This window comes from Nanorana parkeri, unplaced genomic scaffold (assembly GCF_000935625.1).
Source record: "Nanorana parkeri isolate BGI_ZX_2015 unplaced genomic scaffold, ASM93562v1 scaffold1618, whole genome shotgun sequence".
Lineage (NCBI taxonomy): Eukaryota > Metazoa > Chordata > Amphibia > Anura > Dicroglossidae > Nanorana > Nanorana parkeri.
This window is the reverse complement of record NW_017307886.1, coordinates 102,405-111,811: the sequence shown is the minus strand read 5'-3', so window position 1 is coordinate 111,811 and position 9,407 is coordinate 102,405. Positions and strand designations below refer to the sequence as shown.

Here is a 9,407-nt window from a genome sequence, read left to right as displayed (position 1 = left end):
ATAATTTGCAAATAAATTCGTTCCAAATCAGCCAATGTGATTTGTCTGGATTTGTTGTCTCATTTTGTCTCTCATAGTTGAGGTCTACCTATGATGCCAATTACAGGCCTCTCTCATCTTTTTAAGTGGGAGAACTTGCACAATTGGTGGCTGACTAAATACTTTTTTGCCCCACTGTATATTCCTCCACCCTACTCTAATGAGGTCCTCCGGAAGCTGTTATTTATTAAAAATAAGTTACCCATTTATGTTATTGTGATGGGGGACTTTAATAATTATATGAAGATGGCACTACATAAGTTCCCGGTAAGTAAGCACTTAGATTCTATTAAAAACATTCCTTGTTATCATTTTTTGTAAAGAAAATTGGGGTTATGGGACATGTGGCGGTTGATGCACCCAGAGAAACACCAATATACATGTTTTGCGAAAACACATAACTAGGGATGCACCGATACTAGTATCGGTGCCGATACCGAGTATTTGGGCGAGTACTCGTACTCGCCCATACGTTTCGATGTCTAGCCCGATACTTCCTGTATCAGGAAGCCGGGCAGCATGTCATTACACGCTGCCCGGCTTCCTGATAGGCCAGGAAGCCGGCTTTATGCTCTCTCGTCATCTCATGAGGGAGCATGGAGCCGGCTTCCCGGCAAATGAGGGTGCAGGGCGCCGCGTCATTACACGGCGCCTGGCTTCCTGATTGGCCAGCGAGCCGGCTCTATGCTTTCCTGTCACATAGTGGCGAGAAGCATGGGACGGCTTAATCGGGAAGCCGGGTGGCGAGTCTTTACACGCTGCCCGGCTTATCAGGGAGCCAGGTGGCGAATCATTTGGTATTGGCGAGTACCGGAGAAAAAAAAAAATATAGGTACTCGTAACCAAAATACCGGTATAGGTGCATCCCTACACATAAACTATCTAGGATAGATTTAATTTTATGTTCAATTGATGTAATGGGACTAATTAAATCGGTTGAGATACAACCAAGATCACTTGCAGATCACTCACCAATAATTACTATAATTGAAACTGAGGGACGGTTTTTTAAGTTACCTTGGAAATTAAATCTGGGATGGTTAACTATATTGTCAGCACAAATAATAATTCTGCACCACGGGGGATAGTATGGGATTCTTTAAAAGCATATATGAGGGGATATTTATGTCAGCAGATTAGTAGGACAAGGCGCAGTGGGATAGGTAGGAGGAATAGGCACGTAAAGAAGTGATTCGTTTAGAGACACAGTTTGTGTTAAATCCCAATGAAAAGGCTTCTAACGATTGGACTGCAGCACAAGAACAACTGAGGCATATTGACAGTAAAAAAGCAAAAAAATACATTTTTTAGCAATCAAAAAGTACTGGGAAGAAGGAGAGAGTTCTGGAAGACTGTTGGCACAATTGATGAAGGTGCAAGAGCAAGCTCCATTTGTAAATTTGTTGAAGGATACGGATGATCAATTGTGCAGCGAGTCCAACAGAATTCTTTCAATCTTTAAACAGTATTATGAAGGGGTTTATACTACTTAACTTAGAGCAACTTATAGCAGTGTAGATCTGGCAAGCTATATAGGTAATATCCCACTTAATACGTTATCTCAGGTTAACAAAGATAGCTTGGAAATTCCTCTTACTATCCAAGAATTAGAAGTAGCGGTGGCTAGTTCTCCAAAGGGGAAAGCCCCAGGCTTGGATGGTTTACCAATAGAGATATATAAGAAATATGTTTCTGGGTTTACTACAAACTTTTGAGGAAGCTTTGGTAATAGGAAAATTACCTGAATCAAATGTATATGGCAGCAATTATTGTCTTACAAAAGAAGGATGTGCTACTGCCGGAGTCATATAGGCCTAGATCTTTGCTGGGATCCGATAAGATCTTGGCAAAAGTTCTGGAGAATAGGTTATCCAAGGTTATTCAGAAGGTAATAAACCCAAATGAAAGTGGATTTATGCCTAATAAGTCAAGGGCAGATAATATGCGAAGGGTATGTGTGAATATGCAAGTTCCTTCAGAGATAATGGGGAATAGAGCTTTATTATCCCTGGACATTGAAAAGGCATTTGATAGTGTCGAATGGGATTATCTATGGGCAATATTAAGAGCATTTGGTTTTGGTCCCCGATATATTTTTTATATATTCAATTATTATACGCCAATCCCTAAGCAAAAATCCAAGTTATTAAGGCCTTATCTTCGGCTTTTAAATTGACAAGGGAAACTAGACAGGGGTGTCCCGTCTCCCCTTTTATTTGCATTGTCGAGAACCGTCAGCTTATTTAATAAGAAATTCAGACAAGATAGTGGGATTTAAGCGGGGTAAAGAAGAGGATAAGATACTACTATATGCGGATGATAGACAAGTTTTTTTTAGCAGACACTAATCATTCTCTATTAGAAGTCAATGTCTTTACTTCTGGAATTTGGTAGGTTCTCAGGGCTATGTGTGAACTGGGAAAAAAAAACATGTTACTTCCGATTAACCCTCTTCCTTGTCCACTGCCGACGCAAATTCAGCATATACAAATAGTTGAATCACTTTCTTATTTGGGTGAAAGGATTAGAGTAAACGTTAAGGCACATTTTAATTTTGAATTTTTTTTGTTATTGTATTGGTGTTTGAAATATGTATTTATGGATGTAAAAGTGTTTATGTATTGTACTATTAAAATAAAAATAAAAAGTATTGATGTAAAAAAAAAAAGTGGATACATTATCCCGCAGCTGATCTCCAAGTTATAAACAGACAAACTGGCTAGGTTGACATATCAACGATCCCAGGACGCGCGTCCCAGGACCGCGCGCGATTGCCACACGGCCCCATAGGTTTCAATTGGGTTATATCGGCCCAGCAACCACTGGAAAAAGGTACATGTACCTTTTTATTTGCTACATGCACCGCAAGGTTCTTTTAACCGCGAATGTGCGCAACTGCACAGGCGGTATCGGGCAGGAAACTGTACGTTTTGCCTGGCACGACTGGAGTGCCATTGGAAAACAATGGCACCGCCAGTACGGTTGACAGTGGTGTGCGATTCCGTAACTGTGCAGTTTTGTGCCTGATTGCCACGTGGTCACGGATCGCCCTAGTGTGAACCTAACCTCATTGGCAATTCTAGCATCAATCACTTTTTTTTGATAGACGTGCCTTTTAATAACAGATAAAAATGGTAGCCAAATTTTGGAACCCATACAAGCAGAAAAGATAGCCACCCATTGACAAATCACGGTTCACAATTTAGGTGTCAACATATTGTATGCATTTGTCACATGGTTTGTCCAGCCCTGTAACAAGTAGTCTTTGAATTACTCTCCTTTGAATTTAACTCCCTAAGGGCAGGTTCACACTGAGCGTACCTGTCGTAGATGATTCAGCGTGAAAAAAAAAAAGCTTAACCAAAAAAAGTTCCTTTCATTCTTATGGCCACTGTGCACACCAGAGCGTTTTGTTGCAATAAGCAAAATATTTGTCACTGGAAAAAGTACATGAGTTTCTTTGGGGCAGATCTCAGCTTGAAAACGCATGTTGCATTTAGTTTTGCGCAATGTTCATTTACTTCAATGTGTCACAACCTGCTCATAAAAACGTGCGTATTTAGTTTATGCACGAACATACTGTTGCCTAGGTGTGAATAAGATCGAACTCAAAACACCCTCTATTTAGAAGGCAGAGCTACTACCTCATACAGAGGTCCCAATATGATTTTATGACTTAGTTGGAAAGAGTGGGGTGAAGGCAGAATGTGGTAAATAATGACATTTGCAGGAATCTTGTCATGTTTTTAAAGAGGAGACAGAAAATAAATGTGATAAAAAAAAAAAATCATGAGTTAGTTACCTGGTAACTCTGTTTTTAGGACAGCCAATGAGAGAGAGAGAGGATCCGCCCACCTAAAGCAGGAAACACATCATCCACATTAGATAAAAAGACACTCCTACAAACCCACCTCAGTAATTTTAAAGACCGAAGGCCATCACATGAGTAGTCACTCAACACCTTCTCCATCTTTCTAATGCTCATGTCGCCTGACCCCTCAGCGCCAAGCACCGCCTCAATTTTTTACATCGGGAGTGAACTTGCTGTCCTGGAAGATTCCTGGAAACAGAGTTACCAGGTAACTAACTCATGTTTTCCCCAGTCATATTCCAGAACAGCCAATGAGAGGATTAGGGGGAAACATGCTCACTAACTTAGGGTGGGACTACTGCCTGCAGGACCTTCCTGCCAAATGCTTGGTCCCGATGAGCCAGCAGATCAAGCCTGTAGTGTCTTACGAATGTCTGGAAGTGGAACCAGGTGGCTGCGCTCGAGATTTTATCTGTTGTTGCCCCTGCTCTTTCCACCCAAGAGGTAGCCCAAGCTCTGGTGGAATGCGCCGTGCAATGTTCAGGTAACCGTTTACCCTGAGATCGGTAAGTCTCGGAAATGGCAACCCTTGCTATAATGCTTTTGGATGCCCTACTGCCTTTCTTTGGTCCCTGGAATAAGACAAAAAGGTTTTTTGACTTCCTCCAGTCACTAGTCTTTGAAGGATACTTCAGCATGCATCGTCTCACATCGATGCCCTGCCATCCCCTTTCCGTGTCGTTCCTTGGATTAGTTGAAAAGGGAGGTATGACAACCTGTTTTATGAAACGTAAAAGGCTACCTTCGGTAAGAAGGCTGGATCAGGTAGCAGCACAAGTCTGTCAGGAAAAGATCGTGCAATACGGCTCACGCATAGAAAAAGCGTGAATTGCCTGCTTGTTCGATGGAAGATGTGCGACCGTACAGTAGAAACGGTCGCACGCCTTCCATACGATTATGGTACGATCGCGGGATTTCCCGCGATTCTCGTACAGTGTATGGGCACATTTACCGTTGCTGAAAATGCAAGAGGGTGAGATAAAGGTTTATTGCTTCTGCATCCAGCAGGGAGACCTTATCCGGAGGGAGAGAAATCGGCCTGTTGCGGCTATCTATCCAGTACCCCAAATATTTCAGTCTGCGAAGGGACCAGCAGAGACTTCTCCCTGTTCAGTAGCCACCCAAACTCTTTAGGGGGCTGGTGGCGATTTCCAATTTCAGCCGGAGAAGGTCCCCCGAGGGGGCAAAAAATAAAAGGTCGTCCAAATATAGCGCAACCCCTACTCCTCTCAACCTCAAGGGGGCAAGGGCCTCTGCCAGCACCTTGGTAAAAATCCTTGGTGCGGACGACAATCCAAAGGGTAGTGCCCTGTACTGAAAATGGAGAACTCCAGCTGGTCCTCTGACCGCAAGCCGCAGTAGTTTCAGAGAGGACTTCGGTATCGGGATGTGTAAATATGCATCCCTGAGATCTATCGTTGCTAAGAATGCCCCCTGTGGTAGCAAGTCCCTTAAAGAGAAGGTTGACTCTATACAGAACTATTGGTAATGCACCACCTTGTTCAAAGGTTTCAATTTCAAAATCAACCTGCCTTTCCCTGAGGGTTTCATCCATGAAAACAGATGAGAATAAAACCCAGTCCCTTCTTCCTGCTTCGGGACCTGCATAATCACCCATTGGTCCAGCAGGTCCTGAAGGGACACCGTCATAAGTGTCGCCTTTTCTGGATCCCTGGTGAGTGATGTGATTAAATATCTGGAAGGGGGCGGACCCGTCAATTCTATCCTGTACTACGATTCAATAAGTTCCAGGACGAACTTGTTCTCCAACAGTGTTGCCCATCAGGGGAGGAAGTCCCCCAGCCTTCCGCCCACCTTGATTATGGCGCCACTGTGGTTTGGGCCCAGGCTGAGGGGGATTAAAGAATAAGCCACTCCTACCCTTTTTCTCTCTTGAAGGCCCAGTTTTTTTACCTTTCTGAAGTTTTGTCCCCTTTGTCCACGAAAAAAACCGTTTTCTTTTGTTGTTGTTTCGTGGGCAGGGGAAACCCCTTTCTTCTGTCTGCAGACCTGTCTAACAGAGTCTCTAATTCTTGCCCAAAAAGTAGATCCCCATAAAGGGCAAGCCGCAAAGCTTCGCCTGGAGGCTGCGCCACCAGTCCAGGTTTTCAGCCATAACGCCCTTCTGGATGAGTTAATCAAAGCCGTAGTTCTCGCTAAGTATCTAACGGCCTCTGCAGAAGCATCTGCTATATATGACACGGCCTTGCTCAGGACAGGGAGGGAATCCAAGATTTGATCCCTCTCAGTACATCCTTCCAAGTGTGAACGCAGCTGCACCAGCCAGATTTCCAAGGCTCTGGGCAACACACGTGATGGCGAGTCCAGGCTTGAAACCAGCGCTCGTCGCCTGTTAACCTTTCCTGAGCAAAAACTCTTGCCTTTTTGTCCATGGGATCTTTCAGCGCCCCCATATCTTCAAAATACAAATCTGACTGTTTCGAAACTTTGGAGAGCAACGCATCCAATTTCAGACATTTTTCTCAAATATTCGCGTCCTCCTCCGCAAAGGGAAATCTGCGTTTAAGACTAGATGAAAGTAAAATCCTCAATTCCGGGTGTTCCCATTCAGGTTTAATCATATCTTTCAGGGATTTGTGTACCGGAAAGGTGCGGCCCTTTTTGGTTTGAAGCCCTTTGTACATTTTATCATGTACCGAGAGCTCAGTCATTTCTTCCTTCAACCCTAAGGTATCCCAAATAGCCTTTAAAAACTCCCCGGTCTCAAAGGAAGAAAACAGGTATTTGGCCCTTTTCTGGTCCTGAAAATCTACCTCGGAGTCTTCGTCAGACTGATCATCCGGCCTCTGTGGGGAATCGGAACAATCACTGGGTGACTCTTCACTGGCTACACTCAGTGTAGACACTCTAGCAACCCTCGCCTGAAGGACCCAGATTGTTCTGCCCCCCTAAAATAGGCCCTGTGCTCTGAATGACAGACCGAAAAGACTGAAATGTAGAGACCATTTCCTCCCTCATTGTATCCATAAGACCCTTAAACATTCCAGCTAACTCTCTGGATACCAGCTTCTTTACACATCCTTTGCACAACGGTTTCGACCAAGAGGATGACCACTTGAAGTTGCAAGAGGCGCATCTTCTACCCTTCGGGCGAGAAGTACTAGCTGGAGCAAGGGGCTTATCATTTGGGGCTTTGACCTACGTACATTAAGAAAAAAAGAATGTGTCCTTGTCAGTATGCTGCACCCCATGCTCCCCCACCGAACCCCAGATGCAGTGAAGAGCGCTACCTACATGCCCTGCCAAAACAGGCACCCAACGCAAGCAGGGATAGGCAGGAGGGAATGTCCCCAATAAAAACACACCTACCTTTGCGCCAGTGCCCAATCTCCAAGATCAGGAGAGGCACCCTGTGGTCCAGCGTCTGAAGGCATGGTGACCTGTCTGCTGACCGTGCACGTGACCCACTCCTGGGGTCCCTCCTGGCTGTATGTGGACCCATTTAGGTATCACAATGTGTCCCAGCGTCCTGTAGCATGGGCGAGCGTTTGAAACTGCTGCCAGGACTTCCAAGTCCCTCCTCCAAAACAAAAAAAGCATGGAAAGCGCTCCACTGTAGTATGGTCAACTGTCTTTGGTCGTTGGTATATTCGGGGATGGTGTGCATAAACTCCTCAACAAACCGGGAGAGGAACCCGGTGATTCACATTCACAAACACAGTATAAGGAAGAGTGCAACAACCTGAGTAGATACTTATTGGGTATAGCATAACAGTTGTTCAATGGATAAATGCTGCCCAGTCTGCTGTGACTGGCTGGGTCATGAGGGTTAAAAAGTATATGTATAACTTACGGTTAAGCTGTCACAGGGGAGCAAACAGTGTCTCTGCATGCATATGACAAAGATGGATATACTGCCAATTAGGAAGTCCAGGGTATTCCCAGGGTATCTCCAGCCCGCGTACTCGGCTGGCCTGGCGGAGCCGCGGCACTTGGAGGAAGGAGGGGGAAGGAAGATCTTGCCCGGCAATGTGCTGTGTATCTGTGCGGCGTATGTCGCAAGGGTGGAACGGTCAGACACAGTGGGTGGATCGGTACTCGTGGGTCTGAACGAGTATGGAGTTTGTAAATAGGCAGTACTAACGGCTACGCGTTTCGAGGTAGTCCTCTTTTTCAAGTCTAAGAGCGGTGTTAGCCGCGGGAAACGGAACATCTTTTGAATCTTTTAGAACTGACAGGGGGGAGGAGTCAAGTCCGTGAGAGAGCCTTGATTGGTCCGACCGCCAGAAGGCGGACCGGCTGGCTTGAGGGCACTAGAAAACTACTCCGAGAATTAGCATACCCCGATCTAATAATCATTAGGGGGCTCGAATGTGTTCTCGGGGTATGCTAATTCTCGGAGTAGTTTTCTAGTGCCCTCAAGCCAGCCGGTCCGCCTTCTGGCGGTCGGACCAATCAAGGCTCTCTCACGGACTTGACTCCTCCCCCCTGTCAGTTCTAAAAGATTCAAAAGATGTTGCGTTTCCCGCGGCTAACACCGCTCTTAGGCTTGAAAAAGAGGACTACCTCGAAACGCGTAGCCGTTAGTACTGCCTATTTACAAACTCCATCTCGTTCAGACCCACGAGTACCGATCCACCCACTGTGTCTGACCGTTCCACCCTTGCGACATACGCCGCACAGATACACAGCACATTGCCGGGCAAGATCTTCCTTCCCCCTCCTTCCTCCAAGTGCCGCGGCTCCGCCAGGCCAGCCGAGTACGCGGGCTGGAGATACCCTGGACTTCCTAATTGGCAGTATATCCATCTTTGTCATATGCATGCAGAGACACTGTTTGCTCCCCTGTGACAGCTTAACCGTAAGTTATACATATACTTTTTAACCCTCATGACCCAGCCAGTCACAGCAGACTGGGCAGCATTTATCCATTGAACAACTGTTATGCTATACCCAATAAGTATCTACTCAGGTTGTTGCACTCTTCCTTATACTGTTTGTGAAGTCCCTCCTCCATCTGCTCCTTAAATCACAGAGCGTGCAAACCAGCTTGGAACGCACGCCCAGTTCCGCGTTACAACTACCGGAAGTGACCGACCGGAAGTGCGCCGTGACGTCATTTCCACCACGACACCGCCCTGCCTCACCAGAAACTTAGCACCTGGCCGAAAACATGTCCCCTTTTCCTTTTTTCCCCAGAGGCCCAGTGAGCCTTCAGGCATGGTAAGCCCCCTCTCCAGGGGAACCCACCACCGCCCGCAGCAAACCCACCTCAGCAGGCATGTCTGGAAGGCCGGACCCCAGCACAACCTTTGTGGAGGAACCCCTGACACCATGGGGGTACCTGGCCAACCGTCGTGCGATCCTTGGGCCCCCGGTGTGTAAAAAAAGGGAGTGAGGCAACACAGGGGCACGCTGAGTCAGTGCAGTGGAGCCCCTAATTGGGAGGGGGACCCCCTTGCGGGAAAGCAGGACAATGACGCATGTTATTTTGTGACACACACAGGGGGATCTCTATCTGGAGTCACTCACAATG

General features: G+C 46.1%; 1 protein-coding gene across 1 annotated transcript in view; it reads right to left on the bottom strand.

Moving 5' to 3' along the window:
* LRIG2 (leucine rich repeats and immunoglobulin like domains 2) overlaps positions 1 to 9,407 on the bottom strand; it is a 115,312-nt gene that overhangs the window by 105,517 nt on the left and 388 nt on the right. The gene's annotated exons all lie outside the window — the stretch shown is intronic.